This window comes from Protopterus annectens, chromosome 3.part1 (genome assembly GCF_019279795.1).
Source record: "Protopterus annectens isolate FY-2018-M chromosome 3.part1, PAN1.0, whole genome shotgun sequence".
Taxonomy (NCBI): Eukaryota; Metazoa; Chordata; order Ceratodontiformes; family Protopteridae; genus Protopterus; species Protopterus annectens.
In genome coordinates this window covers 1,005,701,534-1,005,720,437 of record NC_056732.1, presented here as the reverse complement: position 1 = coordinate 1,005,720,437, position 18,904 = coordinate 1,005,701,534, and the positions used below count along the sequence as shown (strand labels likewise).

General features: G+C 37.9%; 1 protein-coding gene across 2 annotated transcripts in view; it reads right to left on the bottom strand.

Moving 5' to 3' along the window:
- Window positions 1-18,904, bottom strand: part of ARFGEF1 (ADP ribosylation factor guanine nucleotide exchange factor 1) — a 4,299,619-nt gene that overhangs the window by 3,767,881 nt on the left and 512,834 nt on the right. The gene's annotated exons all lie outside the window — the stretch shown is intronic.

Genomic DNA, 18,904 nt, shown 5'->3' with positions numbered 1-18,904 from the left:
GCGGCCAGTAGTTTGAAGTAGGCTGTCAAATGAACTTGTTTTTCTGGCGTGTGAAAAGCCATCTGGGAAGTTCAAAATGAAATTAGTTAGTTAAATGGTACAACACTTATATCATTGGTGCCATAAAGACTAACAAATATTTTAATAGTTGAGCTAGCAGCTATTACCCTTGAATAACAGTGGCTAAAATTACAGCTGAGATATAGGTTTACAAGCAATGTATTTGGCTGCAATCCAAGGTAGTTAGAGGGGTGGAAAAAAGGGATTAGAGAGGTTGGGGGAGATATGTTAGAGAGGTTTGTTACAGGGGCATGTCCAGTGCTCTTTTAGATGAGATTTTAGAGCAGCTTTGAAGTTAGTGTGTGATGACACAGATGTTATAGTGTGAGGAAGGGTATTCCATAATTTTGCTAAGGAGTAGGAGAAGAGAGCTTCTCCAGTAGAGTTCCTGGTTTTAGTTACCTGAAATTGATTTTTGCTGCTGGAGTGCAGTGGTCTGGTGGTATGATACGGTTGGAGTAAATTTTGGAGAGAGGGGACTTTTAGAGGATGATTTAGTAGTTTGTGGGTGAGTGAGAGTTGGTACCATTGAAGGAGGTGAGGGAGTTCTAGCCAGCCTAGTTCAGTAAGTGAGGTGCAGTGGTGGGTACGGTAGTTTGCGCCAGTGGCAAACTTTGCTATTTTGTTGTAGCAAGCTTCGAGTTTACCTAACTCACTTTGCCTTAGGTTGGTAAATATTGGAGAGGCGTAGAGTAGGGTGGAGATAAGGTGGCTATTTGCAAATGAAATCTTGGCTGTTTTGGTGAGGAATTGCTTATTTCTGTATAAAGCTCCTAGTTTTTTGTGTACTTTTTTTATGGTTAATGAGATGTGGATGTCAAACTTGAGGTTAATGTCAATTTCAACTCCAAGTAGTTTGGTGTGGTCTGTTGGGGGAATAATGGTGCTGTCGTTGGCTTTAAATTTAAATTGGTGGGTGTTTAGATTGTGTTTGGTGAGTTGGAAGATGAGGAGTTTTGTTTTGTTTGGGTTAAGTATTAATTGCGCATCTGAAAGCCAAGTTTCAACTGAGGAAAATGCTTCCTGTGTGGTCTTTTGAAGTTCAGGTAGGGAGTGGGCTGAGCAGATGATGGTGGAATCATCTGTGTACTATACGAGAGTGGCATGTTTGGTAGCAGAGGCTAGATTATTAGTGAATATGGAGAAGAGTAAGGGTCCAAAGATGGATCCTTGGGGAACACCTATTGAGACAGGGAGTTGGGGTGATTGATGGTGGTCAGTCAGGTTGCTCTGGAACCAGTTTGTGACAGATTGAGAGAAGGATAGAGTATTGAGGACAGTGATGAGTTGTTTACGAGAGACCATGTTGAATGTTTTAGATAGGTCTAGGAAAGTTGCAGAGCTGAAATAACCATTTTTATGTTGAAGGATTGTATTAGTGAAAGCAAGTAAGGCAGTGGTTGTGCTGTGGTATGGTCGGAAACCCTGCTGTGTGTTAGACAGGAGGTTGTTAGCAAGGAGATAGCCTAGAACCTGAGCGTGAATGCATCTCTCAAGTACTTTTGATAGAGGAGACAGAATTGCTATGGGTCGGTAGTTGGTGAATTCTGTGGAGGGCCCACCTTTGTGGAGGGGGATAATGTGGAATATTTTCCATTGTGAATAGACATAGCTTTCAGATAAAGATCAGTTAATCAGGATTGCAACTGGATAGACTAGGGCTTCAGCTGCAATTTCAAGGTACTCAGCTGGGAGGTTGTCAGCTGCTAGTTTTGTGGGCTTTAGTTTAGTTTGTGTTGTTTCGGTAGTGATAGAATGGATTGTGTGAAGTGAGTGTTGAAAGAGGTGGCAATGTTTTCAGAGGAGTTTGTTTTGTTTGGTGGAAGGGTTCCTACTTTTCCTGGGTGGAGGATGGAGTTGATGGTTGACCAGAACTGTTTAGGGTCGTTTTGGGTGGAGTTCAGTGCAGACTGGTAATATAGGATTTTGTTCTGCTTTATTAATTTTTTGACTTTGTTACGTAATTCACAGAATTTGTCTATCAGAAGGGCTTTTTGTCTTGCACCAGTGATTCCAGGCTCTATCTCGGATTTTCATTTCTGACCTAGTGGCTTGTTGTAGCCATGGGGAGGACTGGGTTTTAACTCTAGTAAATCTTGTGGGTGCATGGGTGTTTAGGACTTTAAGGAAGGTGGTACTGAAAAATTGGACAGTGTCATCAAGGTTGAGGTATTTTAGTGAAGTCCAGTTGCAGTTTTTTAGGGCTGAGTTGAAGTTGTCAGGGTTAAAGTTTACTTTATTATGCACTTGCTGATAGCTAATGGGTTAGCCTGATGTATGTGTTTTTTGAGTAGGAAAGTTGGGGTATGATCACTGAAGCTATCCAGTAGGCAGCCAGCTGTGTATGATTGGGGCTCTTGCTGACTAGTATCCAGTCAAGAGTAGAATGCTTGTTGGAATTCTTACTTATTCTGGTGGGTGTCTGGATATGTTGGAAAAAAAACCATGAAAATTTAGATGGTGGGCTGGGTGGTGTTTGGAACAGGACAGCCAGTCTATATTAAAATCACCTAATATTATGATTTCTTGTGGAAGGTGATGACTTACCCAGATGAGGAGGTTTTCTAGTGGAGAGATATTGTTGCCAGGTGGGAGGTAGCATCCTAGTATGTTAATGGTCTTGTCTTGGTTTACTTTTAGGTTGGTATAGATTATTTCTTCATTGTCAATTGGAGGGCTGATAAGTTTAGGATGTGAATATTAAGATTTTGTTTATACATTACAGCTACACCATCCCCTTGTTTGTGCAAACAATCTTGTCTTAGGATATTGTAGCCTGTTGCTGACTAGTAATGTGAGGTTTGAGCCTAGTTTCTGTTAGAATTGTAATATCAGGGAAGTATAAGTCTATGGTAGCATGGAGTTCATGGATTTTATTGGTTATACTTCTGATATTTAGGCTTAAGATAAGGAGGTCAGTTGGTTTCCTATTGGATGTAATTTGAGGGTGGGTGAGGTTGTTAGGCTGACTATCAATGGAGGAGTTGTGGGGTCCAGGGTTAGGGTGGATGTCTCCGCTGAGGGCAAGTATTGTTATGGCTGAGGATGTTAGTTTTAGTAATGAGAGAATTAGTTTAAGTTTTCTGGTAGCTTTTTGCTTGGGTGAAGTGGGTGATAGATAAATTAGGTTGAGGGATAGTTTGTAAGGCATTAGGGATGCTTTTTGTTTGTGTGGTGGAGGTGATAGCCTAAGTGGGTTGTGCATTGGGGTGTATTCATTGTGAGAGGTGTATGAGTAGAGTGATGGTGTGACATGAGGGGTGGTGACTGTAGCTGTGCAGTGGAAGTTGTTTGGTGGGGGTATAAAGGTAATTTGGTAATGTGTGCAAGAAGGGTGCATGTGAAGAGTATAGGTAGTGTGTGTTGGATCATGGTACTCAAGGTGGGAGGTTAATGGTAGGCTGGAGGTGTAGTGAGAGTTGGTGTTGCAGGTGTGGTTGGTTGTGACTGTAATGGGAGGGACATTTGGCTAGAATAAGTGTAGATGTGCTGGGGCGGGTGGGATATGGGGGCAGGGAGGGGAGCAAAGCAGGCAGAAACTATTTGTTGTACATATCAGAGGGAACCAATCAATAGGCTAAATACAACTCATACGCATCACACTTATAATAGAGGCTTAGGCAGATAATGGTATAAAAATGACCTGTGTCTTTAGCATTAAACTGCTGGGTTAGATTACACTAGCAATAGGACACAGGCTGTAAAGGAAAGGGGAAAGAGAGGTTGAGTGAACAGAAATGATCCCTGAAAACCTTGAGGCAGCTTGTCAGACCACAGTAGAAACATCAGTTAAAGTGTTGTGTGTGCCTCAAGACAATGGAGGAGTTAAGAGTGACAATTCCTAGAGGTAAGAAATGTATGCATCTAATAGCAACCTAACACATGCTGCTTTACTAGGTCTGTATAGTTTTGCAGCTCTTGATATTAGCAGTTGCTAAAATGAGAGAAGAACGGAGAGATAAAGTTCAAGGGAGTCCAACACTATTTGACTGAGTGAGTGAGCATGCCACTTGACAAATAAGCACTAAAGTGTTTCACTATAGAAACATGCCTAGTACAGCAAAAAATTAATGAAACTAACAGGTGCCCTGCAGGTAAGATGAACGCTTGTATTTCTTGCCATGAGGAAGCTGTAAAGGGTTGAGAGATCCAGTTAAGCAGGGTTAGTCGGGTGTACTCACTGGGGAAAAATGCAAACAGCAGCTGTAAGAGGAAAAAAAAAATATTAGACCAGGGATATTAGGAAGGATGTAGGACAGAAGATATATGATCACTAAGGAAGTGTCTCAGCACAGAAATAGCAGAACTAGACAGGGAGGATAGCACCCAGGGTTAATAAAAAGGGTTAGAGGGAGTGAAGTAACAACAAAGATGGGAGGTGAGAAAGGAAAGTAGGTGGCCCTAAGAGAAGGCAGATAGATTAGAACAGCAGACATATCAGAAATGAGGCAGAAGTAGAACACAATATATATACAGTAAATCATTATACAAAATGCAATCAGTAGTAGTTGGTTACTGTAATACCTTTAAGGGAGTGTACACAAGAAAGAAAAAAAAAACTGAAGCTTAACTTAAGCTCTAGGATCAGAAATCTGAGCTCTACCCCTACCCATAATGCTCTGCTCTCCCCTCATTCCCCCCAGATCTCGTTTGCCACACTTCTACTAGCGCTGGGATTGTGATTCTCTGAGCTCATCAGGGGATTCTGTGAGTGCAGAAGGAATTTTCATTTATTCTTACCTATATACATTTCTTTTTATCTTTAGTCTGTCTTCTTAAAACAAAAAAATATTTCTTAACTTAGACTTAAAGAGGTTTTTTTCTCTACCTTTTGGAGTTTTTTCCTTCTACTGGTTGCTGATTGGCTGTTTTTGTTTGGTTGCTTTTCCCAGTATGGCACAGTGTAAACCAGAAGCATTCAAGAACTGTGTCTCATGTGGGCACAAAATCCCTCTTCCCAATGCCCACACTGAATGTGTGGCATGTCTTGGGCCTTCACATTTAGAGTTGTCCTGCTCCACTTGCTCTGGTTTCAATCAGCGTGGATTAATAAACAGGAGGAATAAGCTTATTTAAAAAGGCCTCCTTCCCTCAACTGCTTCTTCCTCGGCATCATCTTCCACTTCAGGGGCTTGGATCCAAACCCACAGGTTGAAGAACAAATGAAAGCAACAACTTCAGATCTCTGTCTGCATAAAAATTATATAAGGTGGCTGGCAACATAAAGCCTAAAGTTCCTAAACTCTTCTAACAGATGTAACAGCAACTAGAAAAATGGTTTTCAAAGGCAAAGCTTTTAAATCAGTCTTTGCTGCAGGTTCAAAGGGAGAAGGGAGAAGTTCAAAGCTTGAAGAAGAACCATCAAGTCCCAAGGAGGGGTAGGGTCCTTGGTAGGAGACCTGAGCAAAAATGTATCTTTAAAGAAGGCCTTGCATAACACCTAAAGGAGGACAATGACAAATGATTTTTTTCAACATGAAAACGGAGGATTGTAGCCAGCTGTACTTTAATTGTGGAGAAACTTGAAAACTGCTGGAATGGACACTGAAAGAGGACCTAAATTTCTCTCATTAGCCCAGAGAGAGAACTATTTCCATTTGCTCTTGTATATCTTTCTAGTGGAGACATTTTGAGAAGTAAGGATGTGTAAAACCTGGGAAAAAAGCATGGTCTGCCTAGCCATCATTGGAGGTGGAGAAACCATGCAGTCAACCTGAGGGCTTGAATGTCTAGATTAGGTAGCCTGGAAGGGCTAGAAGATCCAGAAAGGGATACAGATCCCAAGAAGGGTATATTAAATTAGGCCAAAGGAATGGTAACCATGCTTATTGAGGCCAGAATGGGGCAATGAGGATGACTTTGCTTGTCTGTTGGTGAGCTTTCTGTAAAAACTTTGATATGAGAGGTGTGGGAGGGTAGGCTTAAAGGAGTCTGGGGGTCCAGTCATGGATCAGAGTGTTTCTCAGTCGCTCCCCCTCTGGAGGGTATTAGGAAAAAATAAACTGCTGCATTTGGAATTGTGAACAGGTTGCAGCATATCTGGCCCCACTAGTGAAAAATCTGCTCCACCAGTGAAGGATGAAGAGACCACTTATGAGGCATAAGAATATACCTGCTCAGTCTGTCTGCTAAAACAGTGGACTTCCTTGGAATGTGCATTGTTAAAAGAAAGCGGTTGGAAAAGATCTCCCATTGCCATGCTATCATTGCCTCTAGACACAAGGAGTACGAGCGAGTTCCCAGCAGTTTGCTGATGTACCAAACCACTGACATGTTGTCCGTCTGTAAAGAAATTGTGCCCAGAGGTAGAATGTCCTGAAATACCTGTAACGCAAGAAGGAGTGCCCTCATCTCTAGAACGCTGATGTGAAGGTTGGCTTCCAAGGTGGACCACATGCCTTGAACTGATTGGCCCAGGTAATTATCCCCCCACACCAACTAGGAATTGTCACTTGTCACTGTGGCCTTGGGCAATGGTAGAACAAAGGGGCAGCCCTGCAAAGCAAATGGTGCATGGATCCACCAGAATATATGCAGACAGCAGAACTTTGTGAGTTGAATGGGAGATGTCATGAGATGTCGAGTCATATAGTCCACTGGACTGCTAGGCTCCAAAAGTAAGACAAAGCATATCAATTTTACTTGTATCATGTTCTTTTGTCTATGATTTCTTCTCTTTTTACAGTGCAGTGCCTACATTTCTTAGAAGTGAACAAGAAAGAAAGAGTAAAAGTGGCACCTGTTTACTTCAGTATCAATACTACACAAATAACTGAAAAAGCTTTATATATAACATACATTATATGTCATGCTTTCTAAAAATACTGTTAAGAATAAAAGTTTTTACTTACAGTTGCCCGTTTCTTTCCTCTGCTCCTCTCCTTAATCTTCTTCCAAAGATTAATGACATAAAATAAGGTATGTGCTTTGGAATCCCCATACAAGTTTAACAGTCAAATAAGTCTAATATTTCCAGGTGTTCTTATTCCACCATATTTTGCAAATGTGATGGATTCTTTGTAATGCCACATTTAATCATTAATTTCAGAGTTGCTTTTTTTTCTGTTGATCTCCAACTCCCAACCCCAGTCTCTGGTTCATTTCCAACATACTCCTGGTTCTTCTAATCGACTCCTGTGCTTTTTTATGTCTCTCAAGCATTTTCCTTTGGTACACTGAAAATGGTTTCACTGGCATAGTCACTATAAGCTTCATTATTAGAAGAAGAATATTAAGAATTCCCTTCTGTTTGATAGCTCACTTTTTATGGATAGACTTTTGTATTTCCACCTTATCATGTTCTACATCACAAAATTACTTTGAACCTCCAGGAAAAATATTCTGAAGATATCTGGATATGGCAGCTTGAAGCTCTCACCTTCTTCTATACATTCCCTGACTGCTGGAATAAGTTTACTTCTCTTCTCCCTGGTGTACAGTGAATAGTCTTCTTCCACAAACATACTACTGTCTCCAATTTTAAGTACTTTGTCCTTCTGCCACAGTTTTGTCAGAATTAACTCTTTCTGCTGTTAAGATTGCATCTATACGATTAGAGGTCTTAGCTGCTTTCTCATGGCCATGTGTGGAGCATACACATAATCAATTAACAAATCCTGATGTGGAATACGAGTCCAGTTACTTATTTGTTGTTGTGTCTTTCGGCTTTTCCCGGTTAGGGGTTGCCACAGCGGAACTCCGGTCCACTAAGGATTGGCAGTGGATTTTTATGTGCCGAGTTGCCAGTCCTGACGCACAACCTTCAAAGAAGGTACGCCCATTCACGCATGTCTCCACACAGAAGACGCTCTAGCTGAGAATCGAATGGGACAATGTCTTGCTGTGAGGTGACAACGCTACCGCTTGTGCTTTCATAAAATTAATACAGTCTGTTCCTTCCAGTTTCTCTGGTACAGGAGATATTCTAAAGTTTTCCCTATGTGTTCTGTCCTCCAATTCTACATTTTTTGAGCAGTCTCATTCTCAGCCAGCCTCTTCTTCATTCTGACCTCCAATTTTTAGAATTTTATCAGTGCATCTGAATATTTGTTTGAAGCCTCTAATATTTTTTCCAACCTTTTTTGTCAACATCTTTTTATTTGGGTTTTCATTCAGCAATTAACAGTTAAACAATTTGAACACAAAAAAGACAACAGAATAATCAACTATATATAGCTATATACACTCATCCATGACAAAATTCAGTATACAATATATACACCATTAATATTTTTCTAACAAAACTTGCAATTTCTGCCAGGCTAGTTTTTTGTGAGTTATATTAGATGTTCTATTACAAATAGTTTGCATTTCCTTTTTGCACACACATTTCACTAGGGTTAAAAATTGAACAAATGAGAGATCTTTATTCTTTCAGTTCATTGTAATTACTTTTCTAGCAATGGCCAAAAGTGACCATAAGAGAGGCGTTTGATGTTTTGGAATTAGATTTGGTGTAGGAACATTAAACAATAGCAATGAATCAGAAAAATGACAATTGTCTGACCACAGAGCCTTTACGAAATATGTAAAATCATTTAAAAACTGTAATATAACTCTACACTCGATAATCAAATGTATCCAATTAGCCTCTAACATTTCATCACATCGCCAACATTTTCTTGCTCTACTATTGGAAATGTTAGCCATTTTATATGGAGTGAAAAAAACTTTTATTTAAAAATTTCCAGGTGAATAACTTCCAATAAAGGGAGGATGTGGTGTTATTCACAGATTTTAACTTTTTTATCATCCTCTAAAAAGGACTTTTTATTTATTTTCTTAGAATAATCCCAAAAGATTAAGTAAAATGGTAGAAATTCATCACGCCAAATTTTATATGCATATGATACTTTCAATTTATTTCCAATGTCTGTCAGGTTGTTACACATTAAGCGTTGCAAAAACTTTGGCACTGAATTTAATTCTGAATTTACTGCTGTTTTGACATTATTTTCAATGAACTCTCGCAAAATTTGTATAGCTAAACAATTATTTTGTTTAACATTGTATCTGGCTAAAAGTAAGTTTGCTGAGTAAATATTATTATCTAAAAACTGATATCAAAGTTTTAAGTTATTATCCTTAAAATGTAACATTTTGTTTAGACTGAAGGACTCTAAACAGTCTGGAGTGTACGCTATAGGAAATACAAGGAAGAGTAGCTGTCTTAACACTATAACTGCTTTCTATTACACTTCTAAATGTGCTTGATTTAAACCATAAGCGAACTGAGTACATTTTTTATTATATACACAATAATTTCATAATACTCAAAATATTTTGCTAATGCCTAACAAAGAGTTTATTTGCATTTCATAGCTACTAGATATTATACAAATTTAACGAAGCTGTTTCCAGCTTGAAGAGCAGCTACTGTTTAGCCAGTGTAATACAATGTTAATAACAGAGGATTTTTGAATATAATTTAAATTAGGAAAACCATTTCCATTATTATTCCAACCTCTTACATGCCAATTATAAGCTACTCTCGGTTTTTGAGAGAACCAAAAAAAGTTAAGTAATTTAGTGTTTATTTTCTTGAAATTTTTTTTTTTGAAGGAATTAATATCACAGATTGTGTATAGAATAAGATTTTGGGTAAAATAACCATTTTTATTAGAGTAAATCTGTCTTCCAGGGTGAAAAACATTTTATTCCAATTATTTATTAACTTGGTGATTGTGTCTAATAAATTATTATAACTTGAAAGTACAGTAGCTTTCCAAGTGGATTCTATATTTATCCCAAAATATTGTATTGTTTTATAGGTTCATAGGTAGGTACTAGGCTATCGGCCCAAGGTCCTACGTAAGCCTAGCCAACAAGGTTCCCTGGCTTACGCCACCCAAGAAAGTTATTTTCCTGTGCCACTGTCGAGCAGAGACACAGAAGTGATCCCCGGGGTGTATTTCCTATTTCCCATCCACTCATCAAGATTTATCTTGAAGAGTGCTAATGAAGAACTTTGCTTGACATAGATGGGTAGCCTGTTCCAGAGTATGGGAAGTCTCTGGCACAGGAATCTATCCCTCCAGCATGTCCTGTTTATTGTGGTGACTAGGTTTAGGTCCCTAGAGCATGTAGCTCGGAGGGATTGGGATTTCTTTAGGTGTAGCATGTCCAACAGCTCTGGGTTTGGCACAGCTTTATATGTTAGGCAGAGATCACCTTGGAGTAGGCGACATCCTACGGAGTAAAGCTGGAGTTTTTTGAGGCAGTCAATGTAGGGCATTTGTTTGAGGCCAGTAATCCTCTTGGTGAGGTACGTCTGTGGCCTTTCCAGCTGCTGCAGATGTCTTGTGAGGTACATTCCAAAAGAGGCATTGTACTCTATAATGGGTCTAATGAGTGTCGAGTAGAGGGGAACAATGACCTCTTTTTTTCCTGGATGAGAACCCTTTTATGATGAGGTGTGCCACGTAGAAGAACTTCCTGACTATTGTGGCAATGTAACTATCAAAGGAGAGACTACTGTCCACCTGGGTCCCAAGGTCTCTTATCACACATTCAGTGTTAAGTAGATTGCTGCCTATGTAGTAGTTCATGGGTACAGAGTTTTTACCAAAGGGGATGACACTGCACTTTTTGGCATTGAGCTTGAGGCCATGGCTCTGACACCAGGCATCTGTCTCAGCGAGGCCCTTCTGAAGGATGTCCACATCATGTGGGGACTTGACTATGGCTCCTAGTTTGCAGTCTTCTGCGAACTTCATTAGCCAGAGGCCTTCTGTGTTAGCCTGTACTTCAAAGAAGTAGATACCAAACAGGAGAGGTCCCAGGACGAAACCCTGTGGTACTCCACTTGTCACTGCTTTGAGGTCAGATTTGGAGTCTGCAACGTTTACTGTGTGGGTTCTGTCAGTGAGCCAGCTGGCAACCCATCTTGTGACGTAGGGATTTATGCCTAGTTTAGTGAGTTTAGCTATAATTCCAGAATGGGGGATGGTGTCGAAGGCCTTGGCAAGATCAAGATAGGCTGTGTGAACCACCTTACTCTCATCTATGGCATTGGTGACTGCCTCAAAGAAGTCAATTAGGTTCAGGAGGCATGATCTGCCTTTCACAAACCCGAACTGGGTGGGATCCAGAGTTTGGAGGTTACCAATGTCTCTGTTTATGAGTTCCATGATGATACGTTCCATGGCCTTGCAGACCAGGTTCGTCAGGCTAATAGGTCGACAGTTCCCGGGATCAGTGGTGGATCCTTCTTTGTGGAGTGGGTTAACTGTTGCTGTGCGCCATTCAGTGGGCACAAAGCCTGATGCAAGGCTATTATTGAACATGGTGCTTAAGTGGGGAGCCAGTTTGTTCTGAAGTTTCTGTAAAACATAGCCTGGGATGTTGTCCGGTCCCATGGATGCTGTGTTTTTGGCTTTAGAGAGTGCAGCATTTGCCTGCGTAGTTGTGATTACAGGCACTCTGCATTCTTCCTGTATAGATATGGGCCCTTTGGGAGTGAGGGGGGGAGTTAGCACTGAACCTATCTGCCAGGATGTTGGCAATATCAGTTGGTTCTGTAATTTTCGTGCCTTTGTGCTGTAACTCAGAGCAGATCTGGGTGTTGCCATCAAGATTCTTGACGTGGCAATTTTGGTTTCATAGCTAGCTTTGGAGGATCTTATAAGGGATCTCAGCTTCTTACTGAGGCTGATCAGGGAGCTCCTCCACTCATGGGATTTTACTCTCTTTTGCAACAGTTTCTTCCTTCTGTTGTACAGTTTGTTTATGGCAGGGGACCACCAGATTGGCTTCCTTTATTTGGAGGACAGCGTCTTCGTTCCGTTTGGGATAGCATGATCCATGCACTCGTGTAAGTGCTTATAGAGTGCATTTGTGTAGGATTCAGTAGTTGTAACTGTATTGTCCATCTGCATGGGTGTCATGAAGTTCACCACTTCTGTCTTAAGAAGCATGAAGTTGGCTTTGGAGAAAATTTTGGTTTCCTTAATAGGGGGTGGAGGCGGGGTGTGGATATCAAGGGTGATTAGCTTATGGTTGGATTGGACCAATGAGGAGTTGACTTCAGGTGTGGAACACCGGTCACTCATGCTGGTAATGACTAGGTCTAGGATATTGTTACCCCTGGTGGGGGTGTGGATAAGTTGATCCAGGGCATTGGAGTTTATGAATTCCAGAAAGCGTTGAGCTAAGGAGTTGGTACATGAGTAGTTATCCCAGTTAATGGTGGGGTAGTTGAAGTCGCCCATTATTAGGGTGTTTGGTTGAACCCTAATATTTTCCAGTACATCAAGAAAAGAGGAGTGGGAATCCTGGGACATGGTGGGGGATCTGTAGCAAGCTACAATTTGGATTGCAGTTTTGCCCAGAGTTAGTTGCACTTGGATAACCTCGGATGCATTGTGCTGAGCAAGAGCCTGGAGGTGTGGATATCCTTAATGAATATGGACACACCTCTGCCCTTGGTGCTTCGGTCCAGGTTACATGGTCGAAAAGTGTGGTATGAGTTATAGCCTGGTAGTGCAGGGGTGCTCTCTGGAGCCTTGAACCAGGTCTCCATCACTGCACAGATATCGATGTTCTCCATTTTAAGGAGTGCCTCGAGTGACTGCATTTTGAGATTCTGACTTCTAGCATTGTGTAGCATTACCCTCAGTTTTTGCTTGTCTGTTCCTGTTATGGTGGTGAATTTGTTATTTGAACCTTGCCTAAAAAAGACACTATAGGGGCAACAAGAGCCTTAGCCAGTATCCGGAATTCCAGGGGCAACAGGTGCAGGCCATCAGTAATTTCCCCAATTTAAGTTTTTATTATCTTGCAAATTATAGTTAACTTCCTTATTGATTAATAACGTCTCAGTTTTACTTTGATTAAATTTTAGACCAGAATTTTTTTCAAAAAAATTAATTGATTCAATGATATAATGTAAAGAATAATCTATATCTTCACGTTAAGAGAATATCGTCTGCAAATAACTGAATTTATGAACGTTTTTTATTTAAAGAAAACCCTTTTATAGTGATGTCTTTTCTTATATACATAGCAAAAGGCTCTATTGATAGAGCAAACAATAAGGGTGACAATGGACAGCCTTGTTTGGTACCTTTTTAAATTTTTAAATGGCAACGATAGGCACAACCCAATTTTCACGTATGCTTAAGAGTCAGTATACAATTTTAATATTAAATTAATAAACTCCAGGGAAAAATGATATCCTTTAAGGACTTTATGCAGATATGACCAGCTTGTAGAATCAAAGGATTTATCAATGTCTAAGCTAATAACAGTAAGTTGTTTTTTGTCTTATTTGCAATATCTACCAGGGATAATAATTTATTATTATCTTGGACTTTTCTATGTAATATGAATCCCGTTTGATCATAATCTATTAAACCAGGTAGTACATTATTCAGTCTCTTAGCCAACATGGACATAAAGATTTTATAATCAATGTTTAGCAAAGAGATAGGTCTATAAGAGGAACAAAATTGTGATTTTTTTACCTTGTTTTAAGATGGGGGAAATCAAAGAGTATTTCCAGGAAGGGGGCACCTTCAGTTCATTTCTAATCATAGAATATGCATTTAACGATATATTTAGTGTTGAATCTGGGAAGATTTTGTATATTTTAGCAATTATCCCATCTAAACCTGGAGCTTTATTTTTTAAATTTTTAATTTGATCTTTCAATTCCAATAATGATATTGTTTTTTTCCAGTGCCTTATTTTGTTGATTTGATAACTTATTTGTTCTATTGTTTTGGAGAAATTTATCAATTGTAGTATCATTTTCTATTGAGATATTCTTATCATTAATTGACATATGTTTTAAAGCCTTCTAATATACCTTCTAAAATCAGTCATTTTGTTTTACTAAATCATTAACTGCATATGATTTAAATTATTAATTTGTTTAGTTCTAATAGCCAACTTGTGTAAATATTTAGGATTTACCAAATAGGACTGTAACTTAAGGCTTTCCAGATTAACTGAAACTTTATGACTTAACATTACTAAGTATTTTTGTTTTAAACTTGACAATTCTGTGTTTGTGGATTTATCATAAGCTTTTAATCTTGATTTTAAATCATCTATTTAGATTGCAATTCTGATAATTCCCTATCCCATTCTTTCCTTTTTAGGAGAAACCAATTCTTTACTCTCTCGTACAGATATGCTTTTAAAGCATCCCACAGTATATCTACAACCTCACCATTGTTGTTAAACTCTAAGAAAGTATTAATTTCATTCAGTGCCCATTCTTTAAATCCTTTAATTTTTACTATGTAGGCTGGATTTCTTTGCCAAAAAATTAGATCATCATTTCTTAAACTAAGATGAAAAGTAAGGGCTTGCAATCGGAAAGTGGGCACGACATTATTAAGACTAAATTTAGTTTGGAGTATAGGCTGTTCGAAATGAAGACTTTATCTACATTCGTTTGGGTTCCAAATTTAAAGGAATAGTGTGTATAGTTAAGGGAATTTGTCATTTTTAAATCATAAATATCTCTAAGGTTCAATGACTTATTAAAATTGTTCAGCTTCTTAGATTGTCCCATTATTTTGGGTTTATTCATTCTAGAAGTATATCTATCTGATAATAAGCAACTGAAGTCTCCAGTTAACATGATTTCCCCTGTAGCATATAAGGTAATATTATCTAAGTGTTTACCTACATATCTACCTCTCAACCCCAGTATCCAGTATGAATTACAGTATAACATTTCTTCTCAATTTCTAATACTGCCAAACACAACATTCCATCCTTATCAGAAAAAGTACTAAGGATTTTAGGCATGGTAGGAGAATTTTCCCACAATATGAGAGTATTTTGCTTTTATAACAAGCGTCAGTGATAACTGAATAACCATTAAAAGATAATTCGTCTAAATCTTTTTTTACCAAATGAGTCTCTTGTAAAAAGATTATATGTGCTTTGTGCATTTTAATAAACTTAAGCAAACTAGCTCTTTTTATATTGTTGTTAAGGCCATTAACATTGAGTGATAGACATTTACATACTAACATATGAGTGTGGTATATTCAGAACATCTGAGATATGGTTTTATATATCCTGACTTATAATAACCTTTATAGTGACTTGTCATAGGTGAAACAAACAATCTAACTTTCGACTTCTGAAACACATTTCTACACGCAAAGGCACACATGGAACAATGTGTTCCTGGTTTGATTAAACATTTAATCAAATCACCCACTATCCACATCTCACACTCCAAATACCTCATATGTTCTGCTTCCACCTTATATGAAAAATGAAAGTTTCTATAGTATAATTATACAAATATTGTAACCCAAACTATGTCAGTTTTGGATAAAATTTAGAATAAATTATTACAAACCCATATATATTTAACATGCTTAAAGACAGTGTAAGTAACATAAAAATAGAATATATATTAGAAAAAAAAAATCTCATTAACTATTCAAGAGGGTTGAGCATCAGTAGTGTGTATAAACTCCTATAGAAAATCATTTGTGTAATATTCATATCACTGGAATGATTAATATGATTTATATACCCCCACAATGTATAACCTACAAAGTTTCAATATCATGACTTCTTTTAATGAACTTTAAGCAAATTGAAGCTAATAGCTGTAACTCACTATGCACATTTTAATATATGACGTATCTTTTACATTTTTAAGGACATTTGGGTCTATGAAGGGGACAGCTTTGGGGTTAAAGTCTTTCTTTAAGACATGGTTAAACCATATTTTTATCCATGGGGGGGGGTCTGTATTTGATTGCTGGCATGCAGTTAGAAATTTTAATTAATCTGCTAGCATGTAAAACTCTATAATACAGTTGTATATCTAGCAAACTAAGAACTCCTTTATCTTTAGGGAGGGTAAGTTTTTGATAAGACATCCGGACTGACTACGGATGCCAGATAAACTTAGCAAAAGCTTTATGGATTTTAGAGGAAAATATATTTGGGATGAAGGCTAGAGATGCATGAAAGTGATAGAGAATTTTTGGGAGAATGTTCATCTTAATAATGGAGGTTTTGGACAGCATATGGAGTTTCAACTGTTGCCATCTATTCATGTCTTGTAATATTATTGTCCATAGTTTCGTTAGGTTGGAGTGTAGTATAGAAGGCGAAGAGTGACCGTAACAAACCCCTAAATATTTGCAGGAGTATACCAAATGAAAGGGAGAATCTGGGAGGAGGTATTCTATATGAGCTTCTGGATTAATTGGGAAAATGCAGGATTTATCTTGATTCATTTTATAATCTGATATGTGTGCAAAATTATTCAATGTGGTGATAAATTTTTTGGTGTCTGATAATGGATGTTCAAAATATAGATTAAGATCGTCTGCAAATGCAGTCAGACTGATTTTGGTATCTAGAATTTTGGGAATTGAGTGATGCGTTTTTTGTATTAGGGATAAGAAGAATGGTTCTAGGTATAGGTTAAAAAGAAGGGGAGAAAGGGCACATCCTTGCCTAGCTCCATTTGAGATTTTTATTGATTGCGACAGCATTTGTTGATAAAAAGGCAAATATAGGAGCTGTTATATAAATATTTGATAATATTAATGTAATCAGTGGGTATATCAAAGTGGGATAGCACTGTGAACAGGAAGTTCCAGTTAACCTTATCAAATGCTTTCGATACATCCAGAATTATAGCATATCTAGGATTTATGTCCTTCTTGGTAAGATTGATCATAGTTTCCATTGTTAAAGTGTTATCCCAGGTGTGTCGGTTAGACATGAATCCTGCTTGTTCTACAGATTTAAGAAAGGGGATCACCTTTTTAAGCCTTTCAGCTAATACAGATGATACCATTTTTATGTCTATGTTCATAAGTGAAATTGGCCTGTAGTTGTTAGGATTCGATTTGACTAAATTATGTTTGGTAATTAGGATGGTTTTGGAGTGATTGATATAAAGGTTTGATATTCCATTAATGTAAATACTATTGAATAATTTAAGTAAAATGGGAGCAAGGGCTTCTTTAAAGGTTTTATAGAAATCAGGGGAATAACCGTCTGGGCCTGGAGCTTTCCCTGGCTTAAGATTACTAATAGCTTTTAATATTTCTATTTGACTCAATGGGGCAGATAGTATTCCTTTCTGATCTTCATTTAACTTTGGGAATATGATGTTATTAAAGTAGTCATTTATTTCTGAAGTTGAGATTTGGTGTTCACAGCTAGCCGTAAATTCCTGAACATATTTGGTAAAATAAGTTTATGATTTGGTCGTCCGATTTGTAAAGCGTACCTTGGTAGTTAATCAGAGCTAGCCTCGGCGAGGACTGTTTGTTATCAATTAGTCTAGCTAGTGCTTTAGAGGGAGATTGTATCCATTCAGAATATTTAGTAATAAACCTTAGCTCTTGTAAGGAGTAGTTAGCTTGATAGAGATTGAATAATTCCCTTTGTTTACCTATCATCTCCTGTTCTATTAGAGAAGAATGATTCATTTGAAGTTTCTCTTCTAAATCTCTGATTTCGGACAGGAGACTGTTTTCTTTTTCTTTTCTTTTTTTTTTCCAGGTATGATGACTTTTGAATAAACATTCATCTAAGTGTAGCTTTACATGCTGCCCATTGTATGTTAAATGGGATATTTAGGTTCAGAGGATCATTGGTAAAATCTAATAGGGCTTGAGCCATCTCTTTTTTCACTGATGAGTTGAGTAAAATATTGTTATTAAGAGACCAGTTACATCTGTTATGATTTATAAGCGACTTCTGAGTAAGGTTTATCAGTAAGGTGATTTTAAAGTGGTCCAAAAAGAACCTTGGTTCACCTATATATTTAAATTGCCAGTTTGTTAGTATTTCTGATATTAGAAAGAAATCTATACGTGACCAAGAGTAATGACACTTGGAATTGTAGGTGTAGTTGTTGCAGATTTGAGATTCATCACCAAAGGATATAGGGTCAACTAGTTCAAAGTCCGAAATAAGATCTGACAAGGCAAAAGAGGGTTGTGAGTTATATAGTTTAGGTTGAGCGGTCAAGACTAGGGTCAGTTACTGCATTCCAATCTCCCCCTAGGATGAAATAATGATTTGGGAAATTTAATACAATATTATACATCTTTAATATAAATTGCTGTTGTCCTGAGCATGGAGCATGCAGGTTTATGAACACTAGAGGTTTGTTCAATGGTGGAACCAGACATGTGAAATAACACCATCTTCCCTCTTGATCTGAACCCTTGTTAATAACAATGTGTTTAAATGAAGTTTTAACAATAACTGACACCCCTTTCGAATTAGAACTGTTTCCTGCTGGAATAATGTCTTTTATCCATTCATTTTCTTCTCAAATATCTAGTCATCTAACATATGTGATTCTTGAATAAAGGAGATATCAGCTTTTGATTTAAGAAGAAGGTGCATTAGAAGATTTCTCTTGTTTTTATCCTGGAGCCCTCAAACATTCCAAGAAATTATTTTCCACTCTTTGTCCATACTTCAGAGAGATTTATCTAACCTAATGTTAAGTATATGATAGGTGAAGAGGGGACAGATAGGTGTGTGGCTCACACAATTTGTTAAAGTTAAATAAGCGTGTAAGAGCAAACAAAAAAGCAGCACTGGACTCTCTCAAAATTACCCCTGTGCCTATCCACATCTTCTCTAATTCTGAGAGAGAAGAAAGACAAGAAAAAGAGGTTAACCATGGCTTTAGAAATGATAGAGAGTTAACATAAAAAATAACCATATTTATATACTATGTACAATAATACGACTATTCCAAATGACATAATCTAAAACCCTGCTTAACATATCCACTTGGCTCATGACTAGAAGAAAATACCAATTTTGGAGGGAAAACTTTAAGAGAGAAGTAACTAGGTATAGAGTTTGTACAACTTGCATAGTA